Below are 15,458 nucleotides of genomic sequence, written 5' to 3'. Positions count from 1 at the left end.
GACATTTGGGCTTGCAATCCCCAATCCCAGATTGATGAGCTGGAGAGCCCACAAAACCTCAATTCGGACCTTGACCTACAAAGGCAGGCCAAGATCCTCATTCATTAGCTGAGTGGGCAGTCTTCTCCTAAGCCCTACTCAGTGTTTCTTTGGAAAGATTTAGAGGGCTGGCTGGAGCTTGGCTTGAAAGGAAATGTGCAAGGACACTTGTGCGTCTTTGAACTGAAGATCCCAATGGACGAAGAAGTGGCCCATAAGGGCTCTTGAATGTCTAATCCATATGGGACTGTCATTGCCTCCTACTATATAAAATAAAGGATGACATGAAGCCTTTGAAAGTTGCCATCCATCCCTCCAGCGGGCTCAAAGTCCAAGCCCACTAGACACTCAGAAGTGTGAGTGCTGGCTGCTCAAGAGCCCTTACGCCCCTCTCTTCTGTGGTTCTAAATGATCCCATGGTCCTGGCGCCTGGCCAAGAAGCAGGAGGAAAATGCCACTTCAAGCCCAAAGCCGAATCCGTGTCTCAGCCCCAATTAGCCCAGAGCATTTGTGGAAGCTGTGTGTGAGAGACCAGCAGCAGGGCAAGCCAAGTGCCTTCCAGCCGGTGGGCAGATGGACGGGAAGAAGGCCAGCGTTTGTTTTCAATCTTGAGGAGGGCCCAGGGTGGCGAACACAGGCAGCTCCCATCATGTCTCAGAAGGGCAGCCTCGGGAGGCCAGGAGGAAATACTTCCCTGCTATAGTGCCTCTGTTTCCCCCTTGGCCACTATGACCTCCCCAGCCTGTGAAAATGGACTGGTGACAACAAATTCTTCACCATCTGGTTTTTGGCCTCCATGTGGAGCAGTAACAGAGGAGTAGACCAGTTGGCTTCAATCATCTCTCTCTCTCAATCTCTCCCTCTCTTGCTCTCCCTTCCTCCCACCCTCCTTCTCGCTCGCTCTTTCTCCCAGTCTTGTTCCTAGAACTTGTTTCTGAGTGGTACAAGAACATTGTGAAAGAGCAGATAGAGATACCTGTTCTCTGCTCCTTCATCCTAAAACTAGAACTTTTCTTTTTTTCCATAAGCCTGGCTACTCAAAGTGAGTTACTTAGACCATCCGCACTGGCATCATCTGAGAGTTTGTTGGAACTGTACAGTCTGCCCGAGACCTACAGAATCAGAACCTGCAGGTGAACAACATTCCCAGGGTATTGATATGCACATTAAAGTTTGAGAAGCAATCCCTAGCCTCGGGGTCTTTCTCCTTAGCCCAGACAGCTAGACTGAGTCACCCACTGCTTTATGGGAAAGCAGTCACCACCATAAGTGGGGGGGGGGGGAGGAAGGAAGGGGGGAATATAAATTCCAATTTATTGAGCTAAAAATAAAACCCACTAATGCCAATTCAGAAATATTTGCATGCATACTTAGGGAACACATTTTTCTCCACTGCCAGATAAATGAAAAGACTCCACCCCTGGGAGAGAGAAGGAGAAGAAAGACCATGGAAACAAGAGCTAAGTGAGATTAAGAGAGTCCAGGTCTCAGGGAGTGATGCTGTCCATTCTGGTGCCAGGGACCACATGGCAGCCCAGTCAGTGTTGCCCAGTTGCCTTTCTTATGGCCATCTGCTGGGGAACACTCGTGGACATAATGCCAGCCAATCACAGGAGAGGAATGCAACTCTTCTGTGCTCAGAGAATTTGCCTCAGTCCCCATCTGACTATCCACTCACTACACTTGTGAGCCCAGCCCGTGGGAACGCAGGAAGCACCCTTGATACCTAAAGAGATAATGTGACCTGGATGAAAAGCTTCACTAGGACCAAAATGGCACTAGTATATGTGGCTCTCAATCCCTCACCAAGTCAGGGACATCCAACCAACCCACCCTACACTTGTGATTTAGTTTCCTCCTTGCATGGTCCATCATGTTAAGAGAAGGTTCTGAAGCTTTCAACATCATCCTTCAAGGGAAGAAGTTGAGAGAGTGCAGTAGACTTACAGAAGTATAGATTGTCAGAGCTGGGAATGGCTTCCAAGGTCATAAAATGTAACCTCGTCTTCTTCTATCTGTCCATTTATCCTGCCTGTCTTCCTTCCTTCCTTCCTTCCATCCATCCATCCATCCATCCATCCATCCATCCATCCATCCATCCTTCCATTCAGTATTCCCTTACTTTGACAAACTTTACTAAGTGTCTCTCACAAGTCAGGGATCATGCTAGGTACCAGAGGATTCATTCCTAGGCAAAACCAGGCACAAACCTTGCCCTTGGGTAGCTTACCTTCTACTAAACAGACTGTCCCTAAACACATAAGAGTAGCTACTATGTGTGATCACTCAAAGTCATGCAGGTAGTGGCAGAGTGTGAGCTCTCATAGGGAGTTTAGAGCAGGGCTTTTAAGGAAAATGGGGAATGAAATCAACTTTTAGGAAGGAACATGTGGGGCACCTGGGTGGCTCAGTTGCTTGAGCATCTGACTTCAGCTCAGGTCATAATCTCAGGCTTTGTGAGTTCGAGCCCAGCATTGGGCTCTGTGGTGACAGCTCAGAGCCCAAAGCTTACTTTGGATTCTGTGCCTCCCTCTCCCTCTGACCCTCCCCTGCTCATATTCTCTCTGTCTGTCTGTCTCTCTCTCAAAACTAAACATTAAAAAATATTAAAAAAAAAAGAAGGAATAGGTAAGGTAAGATAGAAGCTATATGATTGCTTCTCAATTTTTCTCTTAGCATGTAGGACCAATGCCACCCAATAAGCGTGGGTGCGACTAAGTATGTCCACTTTCTTATCTCTGTTCATGGAATGCTGCCCATGGGTTTGTTTCATTCAGCTACTCACCAGGTACTGGGAAGAAGGGAAACGCGGGCTCCCTTGTGTGAAGGATTGCTTCTCCAAGAGGTAAACCAGGAAAGGGATGCTTCCCTTTAAAAGTAGCTAACCCCTACTAGGATGATCTCCTTTAATGCTCACAACAACTTTAGGAGTTGGGTTTTATCATTTTTTCCCCATATTATAGACACAGACACTGAGGCTTAGGGGGCACTAAAACAATTTGCCCCAGGCCACAGAGCTAGCACATGGCAGAGCTGGGATGTGGATTCCAGGCTCTACCTGGGATGGGAAACAAGGTGTAGAATTACAACACATCAGTTACCTCCTTCCAGGGCCTGCTCACTAGGTGTCTAAGCCTTCGTAGGTGTCAGCCAGGGCTGAGCTCAGAGGGGCCCTGCACTGGGGCCCTAATGCTCTACATCTGCCATCTTGAAATTCCCAACAACTGTATGTTTGATTTGGGGTTTTGTAGGTCAGTTCCAGTGGGGCCTGTGCAGCATGTGAGGCCCCACCTCCTGCCGCATCTCCACCTCCGTCTCCCGAGGATGAGTTCTCTGCTGTCTGCTCCTGTACTCCCTGATACCCTAGAGCCCTACTTGGCCTCCCCCTCCCTGCCACACCCTTGACTGCATACACCCCCACTACCTAGACTCCAGGTGCTGACCAGTGATTTATGCCAGCCTCAGCCGACTGGCCTGGGAGCCAGCACCCAGAGTCAGAGGTTGCCCGTCCTCTGTGGGTTGGGGATTGATGTCTCCAGCGGTGGTTGGGGTGGGGGTGGGGGGCTCCAGTCTGTCGGAAGGGGAGGGAGAGGAGTCGGGAGAGTTTGCATGTACTGAGTTCAGGGTCCCAGGGTCCACATTGGCCAGGTGAGAATCCCCCTGCCCGAGCAAGTGGGACATCAAATAATAGCAAATAGAAACATGGAGGGAGAGACCCAGAAAGAGAAACAGAGGCAGACAGTGGAAGAACAAAAAATGTTTTCTATTTTAGTATCTTCAGTGGCAGCTTTTTTTTTTTTTTAACATTTATTCATTTTTGAGACAGAGAAAGACAGAGTGTGAGTGGTGGAAAGGCAGAGAGAGAGGGCAACACAGAATGGGAAGCGAGCTCCAGGCTCTGAGTGGTCAGTACAGAGCCCAATGTGGGGCTCAAGTTCTTGGATAGTGAGATCATGACCTGAGCTGAAGTTGGACACTCAACTGGCTGAGTCACCCAGGAGCCCCTCAGTTTCATCTTTTTAAATAGGAGGCCCTGCATTTTCATCTTCTGCCAAACCTCACAAATGATTTAGTGTGAACTTTTTCTATTGATGGGGTGGAGAGAGCCCCTATACTCACTATGTCTCCAAGAGCAGCTTTGCTCACTCCTGACCCAGAGGGAGAGACCATTCCTTTAAAAGGAGCTCCTCCCTCTTTAAATCTCTGTGCTCTAATCTGGAACATTCTGATGGGTCAGACCTATGTGTATTTCATCCTTCTGGCTTCTCAGACTTCTTTCCCTATTATTTTACATAGTTTTTAATGTGCACGTGTGTTTGCCATACTGAGCTCTTCACAGGGACCATCTCCTTCAATCCCCACAGCAGCCCTACAAGGGATGTGGTATTACTATGTCCATTTTACGCATGAGGAGACTGAGGCTTGAGAAATTCCAAAGTTAGCCTGTGACTGTGAGGACTCATCTGCTGCCTCTGTGCAGACTTGGCTTTGCCTAGAGATCCCACCTGGTAAAAGAGCCTTACTTCTCATTCCCTTCTAGCTTCCGGGAGCCTAAGATTCATGGATTTTCAAACATCATTCTTAACGCCTGTCTGAGGAGCCTGGGATCTGCCCTGGACACGCTTCCTGGAGTTGGAAGGACTAGCTGCCAGTCCTGGGAAACACTTTCCTGAAAGAGGAGATACTGGGAACGCGTAAAACAAACTGTCTGAGGAATATATGGCTCATTGGAGACATTTCAAATACCACCAGCAGGCAGCGAGGTATGCCCGACGGCCCGGTTATTTACCAAGGGAAGTCTGCGGCAGGTGCACACACTGGGGACTTTCTTCTGCGGGTCTCTCCCTGCCAAGAGACAGCCAGAGAATGTGGAGGTTACAAGCCCTGGCACCCGAGAGCCGAGCTGCTGAGCGAAAGCTGAACAGAGCTCCCTTTGCAAGGCCGCGCCAGGATTACAGTAATTGCAGGCCGGCTGCCGGCTCTCTGGCGGCAGTGCCCAGCGGAGCCTGCCAGCTGGCCCTGCTAATTACCTGTCGCCCAGGATGGGGAGGGAACTTGAGAGAGGACTGAAGAGGCCCAGACAGAAGGCACTGGAGCGTGGCAGGCTGGCATCTCCGGGATCCAGGCCGCCCAGCCGGCCCCATGGCAATAGCTCCGCTGTTGCGGAGAATGACTTGGCATGTTTCTGTCTTGTTCCTCCCAAAAGCTCCCTTGTGCGGGCCTGCCTGCCTCTCCGTCAGAGCCATGAACCCCTCTAGTCTTGGGCTCTCCCCAAGGTACCCAGAGAATTGCTGAGGATGGATTTCTGGGCAGGAGCTCAGAGCGGGGTGGGAGAAAGAGGCTCTTTCTAGACCAGCACTGTCCCATAGTAATTTAATGTAAGCCACAAATGTAATTGAAAAATGCCTAGCAGCCACATTAAAAAAAAAAAAAGTAAAAAGAAACAGGTGAAATTAATTTTAATAATATATTATTTTTAATATAGTATCCAAAACATTATCATTTCAACATGTAATCAACATAAAAGAGTACTGAGATATTTTCTTGGCACCCAGTCTTCAAAATCTAGTGTTTATTTTACACATCCTGCACACCTCAATCAGGGTTAAGTGCCAATAGCCACATGGGGCCAGTGGCTACCATATTGGACAGCTCGGATCCAGATGAATGATAGAAAATATAGCTCCAAGCATACCGCTGGCTTTCCTTGACCACATGTGGGTTTTGTACTCCAACTTCCAGTCCTTATTTTCTTCTGGGCTTGATATTAGATCTTGCAACTCCGTGCATGGGCTGAGGGCCAGCCTCAGTGATGTCATGGGGAGCCTGTTAGAAATAGAGAATCTCAGGCTCCGGCCCTTCCAGATGAGAATCTGCATTTCAACAAGTTCCCCAAATGATTTGATTGCACGGTCAAGCTTGAGAAGCAAGCTGTCCTAGACCCTTCTCTCCTTCCCTCCCCTTTGGGGTCGCATTTGACTTTCAGTTCAATCCTGGGCTCCCTTCTTGCCTGGATTCCTTTGCCCAATGACTGAACTTCTGGCGACTGCCGAGTGTAGATGACACTTGTGTTATCTGCTACTCTCCCGGACTGCAGGGGGCCACGTGAGTGGAAAATGAACAACAGTAACAAAAGAAACCCATAACCTGGCTACCATTCACCGACCACTTACTGCGAGCCAGGCTCCATGCTCAGCACTTCTCATGCATAACCTCACTGAATCTTCATCGACTTGAGGAGTCTCGTGCATTATTATACCCACTTTACGGAGGAGGCTCAGAGACTGCTGCCCACACACAGTCTGTTTCTGGTGAAGTGGGAATTCGATCCTAGGTCTGCCTGACTGGAAAGCCCATATTCTGACCACATTCAAATCCATGTTGTTGCAGCAAATGTGTGGTAGATGCAAGGGACGCTTACTCCTGCTCAAAAATTCTGCCATCCTGGTTTCTTCAGTCTGCATGATCTTCACAATGGCTGCTGTAAACTTGGTTGTTCTTGAACCCCAGCCTCACCAACCAGACCTTCTGAAAATTCCCTCCTCTTTTTAGGGGACATTCAAAACCATCACACCTGAATGACTTCAGGTTCTCCCTTTTCAGTCTGAAACTCTCTGTGCATCTCTGCTAGGCCTTGACGTTGGCTCTGCTTCATGGCTTCCCAAGGAGCCTCCTGACGTGTGGATTGCAAGCTGGCTTGAGCTGGAGGAGGAGAAGCACTACGGAGCCTCCAGTAGTGTTCCTGAGTCTGCCTGGCAGTTGGCAAAAATTCACTTACTCTTAGTTCACAACTTGGCATTCTGATCTACGCCCAAGACTCTTGGAGACTTGGTTAACGTGAGTCACTTTCCAAGCTGGGTCAACTCAGGATACACATCCCCCAGAGGGATCTGGGTGTACAAAGATGAAGATTCAGGTGATGCACAGAGTTACTCCTTGCCCTGAGGTTCTTGCTGAGTTAACTGGACTCCTTCTCTCTCCCTTCCTCTCTCTCCCTCACTGCAACAAAGGGGCTGTCTGATAGAGCGCCTAACATTTAACACTTGTTTAAAACTTTGCCACCTAGATTTTAAAGTTTATTCTTTTTGAAATTTATTTGAAAGAGAGATAGAGAACAAGTTGAGGAGGGGCAGGGAGAGAGGAAGACAAAATCTCAAGCAGGCTCTGCACTGTCAGCATGGATCCTGATGTGGGGCTCGACATCACGAACCGTGAGATCGTGACCTGCAGTGAAATCAAGAGTCAGAGGCTAGCCAACTGAGCCACTCAGCTGCTCTCCACTGAGATTTTAAAGTCCTTAAGATATGGGCCCTGTCCCCTGTATCTTGTACTCTAGCAGCCCAGTGTAGCAGGTGTCCCAGGGGTGAGGGAGCTGGGATTTTATTTTTTATTTATATACCAACTCCTATCAGTAACCCTGAGTATTTCTGAAAGGAGATTCCAGCAGCAAGAAAAAGCTCCCAGGCAAAGAAACAGAGGTAGTGGCTGATCGAAGCCCAATTAATATACACTGAACTGGGAAGGGACAGGATAAAGTTGAGGCCTGGCAGTGTCTGACATGCGCTAGATCCAGGACCACGTCACCATTTCCAAGTCAAGAGGGAATGAACTAACTACCTCTTATCCTTTAATCCCTAGCTCTTGAATTCTTCTAAAGTCATCTGTGCTGCTCATCTGTAACTGGGTATCCCGTGTATTAAAAAAATTGGAACGAGCTGAGTCATGGGCAGTGGACCCAGAGGGTGACTGGTTCCAGACCCAGAGATGCCTTTGGATGGATCACTGGAAAGACATGGCCCCACATCTCTCTCGGATGGTTTCATGATGGTTTCTGGAAGACTCAGATGTCAAGTCAGGCTCTGTGGGAATGGTAGGGTCCTCTCCATCTCCTATCTTGTGCTTGATAGGCCAAGCCTGGCTGGGTGCACACACGTACACACACACACACACACACACACACACACACACACACACACTGCAGCTCAAAACTCATGTTTTAAATGCTTCAATCACTTCCTTGCTACCTCTGTTCTGGGGGCATATATAACTTTAGGGGGAATAATCTATTCCAGGAGAAGCGGTATATGATTATATATATATAGTTATAGTTCTGGAGGGGACACCGTGGGGCAAGGTCAAGGACAGCAAAAAAGCATGTTTCTTGGCAGCAATGGAAAAACCCAGCAGGAGAGGGAACAATAGTCTGGAAGGTTGGGACCTCATTTTGCTGAAATCAATGCTGGATGGGTCTGTGTATTTGGGCCAGTTTGGTCTTTAGAATATTTATATTAACGTCACTACGTGGAAACATTCCATACCTCTGACATATCCATCTTTTCAGAGTGCTATTATGCATTCAGAGGAAATGAGAGACAGGGAAGTTGAGAAGAGGGAAGGGAGGGGGTAAAGATTAGAAAAAAGAAGATAAAACTGAACTAAATGTTGAAAAGCCAATGCGGTGCATCCTTTTGGAAAACAGAATGAGCAGAGAGGGTTTCAGCACTTAACTTTTGGGGGGAACATAAAGCAGCCTATATCAACTTGTAAGAGAATCTTGGCTTGCCAGGCACATCCAATCAGATGCTGGGAGCCCAGGTGAGAGGCTGCAGCTGTACCTGATTTGTGATCAAGATGGCTGGGAGCCAGATGGCATCAGTGCTGTCAGAGAGCCAGGGATGGAGTCGAGATCTAGAGTTTGAGGTAGAACTGGTGTATCTGCTGCAGACTGGAAGTAGTAAGTACATGAAAAGAAGATTGGAGAGGACGCTGAGATTTTTACCGTGAGCACCAAGACCCTAAGAATTTGTGCAGCTGGGATTTCCCATCTCCTATGTTGTGTCTTACTACACTTGAACCTTGGCTATTCCGACAGTAGCCAGAGAACTCCAGGTCTAAGAGCCAACCCTGAAGATCCTGAGCCAGGATCTCTATTGGACACATCCTCCTGCTCTCAACAACTGACACCAGCTCTGAATACACAAAGTGTTCTGAGTTTAGTTGTGTCTGTCTACCCTTCCCCCGACCCCCACCCTGCAACATCCTAACCCTCAGCACCTTAGATTGTGACCTTATTTAGAAATAGATTCTTTACAGTGGTAGCACAATGAGATTAGGGTGAGCCCTAATCAAATATGACTGATGTCCTTATAAAAAAGGGGAAACTAGGACACAGAGACAGATGCACACAGAGGGAAGGTGGTGTGAGGATATACAGGGCAACGCCACGTGAAGACAGAGGATAAAATGGCATGTGTTCCAGTCAGGGAACAACAGAGGACACCAGAAGCTAAGAAAGGAGCCTGGAACGGATCCTTCCCTAGCACCTTGAGTGAAAGCATGGCCTTCCCTGCCAACACCTTGCTTTCTGATTTCTGGCCTCCAGAACAGGGAGACCACAGATTTCCGTTATGTTAAGCCACTCAGTGTGTGGGTCTTTGCTATGCAGCCCTAGTAACCTCATACAGGAAGACTACGGAATTCATCAGGGGCAGTTCTCAACCAAAGTCTAATGGGACCTGGTAGATAAATAACCCAGTTCTCTGGCTTCCCTTAGTTGGAGAAAGTCTGCGATGTGGGTTTGTAGAAACCCATTTCCAGGATTTTTTCAGTGGGATTCCGCTCCAGTCACCCAAAGGGTAAATAGCACCACAACCCATGGCGTCCTGCCTCACGTCTCTACTTCCTACCAGTGTTTCTGAGATCTCCCAAATACACAACCTGCACACACTATGTCTACGTCTAGGGGAGCCCATCCTGAGGTGGGAGTCGCCCATGGGCAGCTAATTCCCAGTGTCCCAGCCACACGGCTTGCTGCTTCTTAAGGCCATCTTCTGCCACGCTGGGCTCTTGACCATTTCTGCACAATCTATGATGGGATGCAGTGGTGCCTAAAATGACCCATCTATCTAAGGGAGTTACAGGGAGGAAAAATACCTTATTTGATCTCCACTTTCCCTTCTATCTGTCCCCAACCAATGGACTACCCAAAGATTGGGGGAAAGGAAGACAGGTTAATTACTACTCTGAAATTAAATAATACTTGAAAGGAGCAAAGCAGAATGTTTTGTGAAGTTCAGACTTTCTTAAGCCATGTCATACTGTGCTTGGAATAAGTTACAGAAGACAGAAGGATGCTTTAAGTTATAGGCTATATACAGTTTAATTGCTAGTGGGGACAAGAACAGACAGGTAGAGCTTGAAGAATAACATCAAAATCTTAGGGAGTGAAACGTCTCCAGCATACACCCAAGACACAAGTGTGATAGTTAAAAATATGTCCACAAGTTTTTGACACTGTTCCATTGAAAGGTGGAACCTAATTTCCCCTCTGTGGAATGTGGGGGCAGGAATTAGTGATTCATTTCTAACAAACAGATAGGGTTGAAATTGATGGTGCGTAACCTCCAAGACTAGATCGTCACTCATTCAGGGGGAAGCCAGCTGCCACGTCATGGGGACCCATCAAACAGCCTATGGGACCTGAGGGCTGCTACCAACGGCCATGTGATCCTCCAGCCCCAGCAAAACCTTCAGATGACCACAGCCTCAGCTGCCATGTTGACTGCAATTATGCAAGACCCTGAGCCAAAATCCAGCTAAGTCCTTCCCAAATTCCTGACCACTGAATTTGTGAGAGAGTAAATGCCTACTGTTTTAGGCCACTGAATCACAGGGGGTAATGTGTCACCCAGCAATCAGATAACCAAATGGCAACATACTATTTGATTATTAGTGGGGATGGAGTGACAAACAGGAGGAATTCACCATCAAGATTTCAGGGAATGACACTGCTTTTACACAAGACATGCAACAGAGACCAATATATCTTGCCTTTTCTATCAAACCAAGGTGAGACACTGGGTCTAATTTACAATACAGAGAATTCTTAGAGAACCAGAATTTTGGAGGTGAACAAAGCCTCAGCATAGAAAAATCTTCATTAAAAAATGATAGCAAAGTAAATAAATAATAGATAGAAAAACTTAAGTTCAAGAGAAATCAGGTCATTTTCCCAAAGACATCATAGCCATCTTAGAGAGATCCTGATCAGACCTGGAGGCAACAGGCAAATTCAAAGAAGTTATGGAGTCCAGGAAATTCCACAAGTTCAGGGGGTGATTTTTCTGCATCAGCACTGAAGGTTCACAGGTACATGTACAACTGCCAAGAGATCAAACTACCAGTGGATTTCCAAGAGAGGATCAATATGTAAAACTGATTTTTCTGTTTAAGAACAATTTTAAGAATCTTTCCTCAAGCAAACTGTAAGTCCTGAGACACAGACAGAAAGTAAGTGCTGACTCCTATCCAGCTGCTTCTTGCAAACAAATGGCTCATCATCAGACTATTCCAGTTTTCAAAAGGAAGGTTCTGGAATACAAAGATTGGTTGAGGAAAAACCTATAAATTGGAGATGCCCTACAGTGGCTGCCTACCTATTGGGCTGCTTCCTCACCTCTTGAAAAGATTCCTTTTCAGACACAATAATAAGTGTTGGTATTACTTTGTGGCATCCCAGATAATGTCAGTTTGGGGAGGTCCCATGCCTAAATGACCCTCAGGAATTTTTTTAAGCAAGCAAATACCAACCAGATACCCAGAAATACTTCCAAAAGAAGACGTTTTTCATGCTCTCTTTTCTCTATCTGGCAATATCTTTTTGCAAATAATCATAGTCCTGGGGTTTTATAAACTTGACTTTCATATACAGTTCTGTGACCCAGACACTGCCTTCCTCTCCCACCCAACCAGGTACCACTCTCCCCTTGATCATACCTTCCCAACCATATGGACTTTTCTTGTTGTTTCTAAAAGAAAACTGGTTCTTTCCTACCTCAGGGCCTTTGCACCTGCTATTTTTGTCATCTGGAATGTTCTGATGTCCTGGCTCTTAGATGCAGTTCAACATTCAATGTCTCAATGTTCAAGTCTCAGGTGAAATGCCCCCACCTCAAAGAAGCCTTCCCTAATGACTGTGGACACCCCTTCCCTTTTTGTGATGGTCAACTTGGCTAAAGTTCCCATTGAATCAATGGAACTCTAGTCTAGCTATTGCAGGGAAGGTATTTTATAGATATGATTAAGTCTACAATCAGCTTATCTACCATAATCTGGGTGGGCCTGATCCAATCAGTTGAAAGGTATTACGAGCAAAGCTCAGGTTTTCCTGAACAAAAAGAAATTCTGCTGGGGTGTGTGGGGGTGGGGGGTGGGGAGTGGGAAGCAGCTTGAGGATATGCCCAGTTCCAGCCTACCATTCCTCACTGGGACTGCTCTACAGGCTTTGGATTTGCCCATCCAGCTCCCATAACTGCTTAAGCCAATTCCCTGCAAAAAATCCCAGAACCGATATCCTACTGCTTCTCTTCCTCTGGGGGCACCTGCAACATTACACCCTCCCAGGTGCTTGCCTTATTTCCTTAGTACTAGCATTGCCTGGCTTAGGGGGCTGGGGGGGTGGGGGGAAGCAGGATGCAATTTGCATAAATACACCTTTTAAAAGTGGCTTATAAAAATCTGATATTTATCTTATTTTTTATATGGAACACTTTACGAATCTGCATGTCATGCTGGCACAGGGGCCATGCTCACCTTCTCTGTACCATTCCGGTTTTCGTATATGTGCTGCCAAAGTGAGCACCTAAAAATCTGATATTTAAATTGAACTAGACACCCTGTATTTGATCTGGCAACCCTGCAGAAGAGTGGGAGATGGCCGAGGAGAGGGCCCTAGGCTTTCACTGGCCCACATTTATGAGGAGCTATCACTCGCCTCCATGTACGTAACCTGGAGAGAAATCTGAAGACTGACAGAACCAAGTCCACAACTGACATGGAGAGAAGCAGCAGGTCTGAGCACTTAGGATGGACCGAAGGGAGGGAGCTGCAGGCACAGAGAGAGGACAGCACCAGGGAGCCCGCACGGGGAAGACAAACGCCCATGACTCTGGCTTTTCAAATCAGAGGGGCTGAATTCCCTGACTTTGTATAACCAGTGGGACTTGGAGCCCGGAGTTTTCAAAGGAGGCTGACTCAGCACCGGACAAGCCAAGAGGGCGATTTTGTGATCTGACCACTCTACGTGCCACAGTTTGAGCCTTCCGTGTTGATGGATTTGCTTGCTTGCTTAGTGTCTGTCTCCCCCATCTAGTCTGGAAGCCTCGACTGGAGGCCCCTATGGAGACTCTTGTGGCTGTATCTCTAGTTCCTGAAATAGTGCCTGGCACAGAGAGGGTATCTAATAAATATGTATAGAGGAATGAATAAATGAATGTATATTATCTGCACATTCATGCTTTCTGCTTTGAGAGCCCCATATCATCCATCCCTCCTCGTAGAAATCAGATCATGAGCAGTTGAATGAATGGTATCAGAGTGTGTGGTCTTCCTTTCCATCTTGCTACTGTCAATGCCCAGAAGAGTGTTCGTTAGTGTGATTATCTGTTTTAAGAGCACTTGGCTCTTATTATTTTGGATAAACGAGCAGAAAATGGGAAAACAAAAGTGCTGATAGCAGTGATAAGAGGTTGTCTCATAAACTTAGTGCAATCCTGATGACGATGGAAATCACAAGGCATGCCAAATACGGCAAATCTGCAGCCCAGATCAGAAGCTTACAGAAACTCAGGCTGCTTGGCTGCTCAATTATGAATGGAGAAAAAAAGAGCAATAATCAGAACGTGCATGGAGTCCCAAAGCTCATCACTGAGGACTGGCTCAAAGTCAAACGAGGAAGTTTTTCTTTCAGCATCGGGAGGCAGAAACCGCTTTCAAGAAGTGAATCTATTGTTTGATTCGGGACAGTGGCCTTCTGTTCTGCTTGCAACTTAAGCCTCTGTTCAAGTCACACCTGTTCCCTGTAGACTTTCCAGATGTCCATCAACCCACCCCCAAGAACCTTTCTCTCTCTCTCCCCTGGGGAAGTGAGGGGTGTGAAACCATTTGAAACATGCGTTCTCACTTTTACTTGTATTTTAGTTACCTGCTTAGGACTCCACCTCCTCTTCTAGGGAGCAAATTCCTTAGAAGGAGGGAATATTTTACAACCCCCACTACACACACACACACACACACACACACACACACACACACACAGAGCCTATGTAGAGGGGGCTCCATTCCATGGTGGAAATCAATCTGCACTTGAAGTTGAAAGGCCCGGATACTGACGGAATATGCCTGTCAACCTTATTGCTACTCACTTACCAATGGACACTGAAAATACCTTTGCCTGAAACAATTCTGTCCCACCTGCTCCAGGGCTGGAAATCTCCACCATTACAGTCCCGTCTAAGGGCTGAAGCATCTTATCTATTGACTCTAGGCTGAAATCAATGTGCCCCCAGCCAGGGTTGGTAGGCGAAGTGCATAGGAGGCCTAGAGACATGAACTTCTGCTCCAGCTCTGCTATATCCCACCCATTGGATCTCCTGCCCCTTCTGTAACTCAGCCTCTCTTACCTTGTTTTCTAATTTAGGAACCAGGAATGATAACCACACCCACCCTTACAGGACTGACAAGACCTGATTTCTCAACCTTAACACTACTGACTTTTTTGTCTGATAATTCCTTCTTGTGGGGGATGTCCTGTGTTGAGCAACATCCCTGGCCTCTACCTCACAGAAAGGGCCAGGAGCCTTCTCTACCAGTTGTGACAACCCATGACACCTCCAAATACCCACAGGGGGACAAAAATCACCCATGGCTGAGACTCACTGCAGTAAAATTCTGATGTTCCTATGCTACTACCCTCCACCCAAGGACCCTTGTGATTATACTGGGGCCGCCAGGATAATGCTCTCATCCCAAGATCCATAACTTAATCACATCTACAAAGTCCCTTTTACCATGTCAGGTAAGATAGCCACAGGTTCTGGGGATTAGGATGTGGACATCTTTGGGGAAGGGGCATTATTCAACCTACAGCAATCCACTATCTGTCCCCAAAGTTTCATGTCTGCCTCATATGCATTTTCCCCATTCCACGTTCCTCCAAATGCTCAACCCGTAACAGCATAACTCAGGTCCAGAATCTCACCTATGTCTCAATTAGCTCAAAAGTCTCAGATCTTATCCCCTAAATCATCTAAAGGAGGTACGAGCACGACTCCATCTAGGGGCACAATTCCTCTCCATCTACGGGCCTGTGAAACTAGCAAACAAGGTATGGGTCCCTGGTGGAGCAGATCCCACCAGGATAACAGTCACAGACACTCCTGATCAAAAAGGGAAAGAAATGAAAGGAAAAAAGGAGTCACTGGTCCTAAGCAATTCCTAACTCCAACTGGGCAAACTCCATGAGGTTTCAAGGCTTGGCTCCCAGCTCTGCCCTGAGCCCATGGCTTTGCTCCCTCCTTCCTCTTTCGTGATGGGCAGCACCTGCTTACAGCTGAACAGTTTTCTCAGCCTGTTTCCTGATT

General features: G+C 47.2%; 1 long non-coding RNA gene and 1 other non-coding gene across 2 annotated transcripts; one reads left to right on the top strand and one right to left on the bottom strand.

Moving 5' to 3' along the window:
* The first annotated feature begins 2,709 nt into the window (after positions 1 to 2,709).
* On the top strand, positions 2,710 to 7,727 carry LOC115274752. Its single transcript, XR_003901232.1, has 3 exons — positions 2,710 to 2,884; positions 4,580 to 4,802; positions 7,678 to 7,727. It is a non-coding gene; the product is annotated as an uncharacterized LOC115274752 (long non-coding RNA).
* Positions 7,728 to 12,572: 4,845 nt separating this feature from the next.
* Positions 12,573 to 12,679, bottom strand: LOC115275559. Its single transcript, XR_003901628.1, has one exon. It is a non-coding gene; the product is annotated as a U6 spliceosomal RNA (small nuclear RNA).
* Between the last annotated feature and the right edge of the window lie 2,779 nt (positions 12,680 to 15,458).

Source organism: Suricata suricatta, chromosome 12 (genome assembly GCF_006229205.1).
Source record: "Suricata suricatta isolate VVHF042 chromosome 12, meerkat_22Aug2017_6uvM2_HiC, whole genome shotgun sequence".
Taxonomy (NCBI): Eukaryota; Metazoa; Chordata; class Mammalia; order Carnivora; family Herpestidae; genus Suricata; species Suricata suricatta.
Note: the sequence above shows the minus strand (reverse complement) of the source record. Positions and strands in the feature narration are given on the sequence as shown.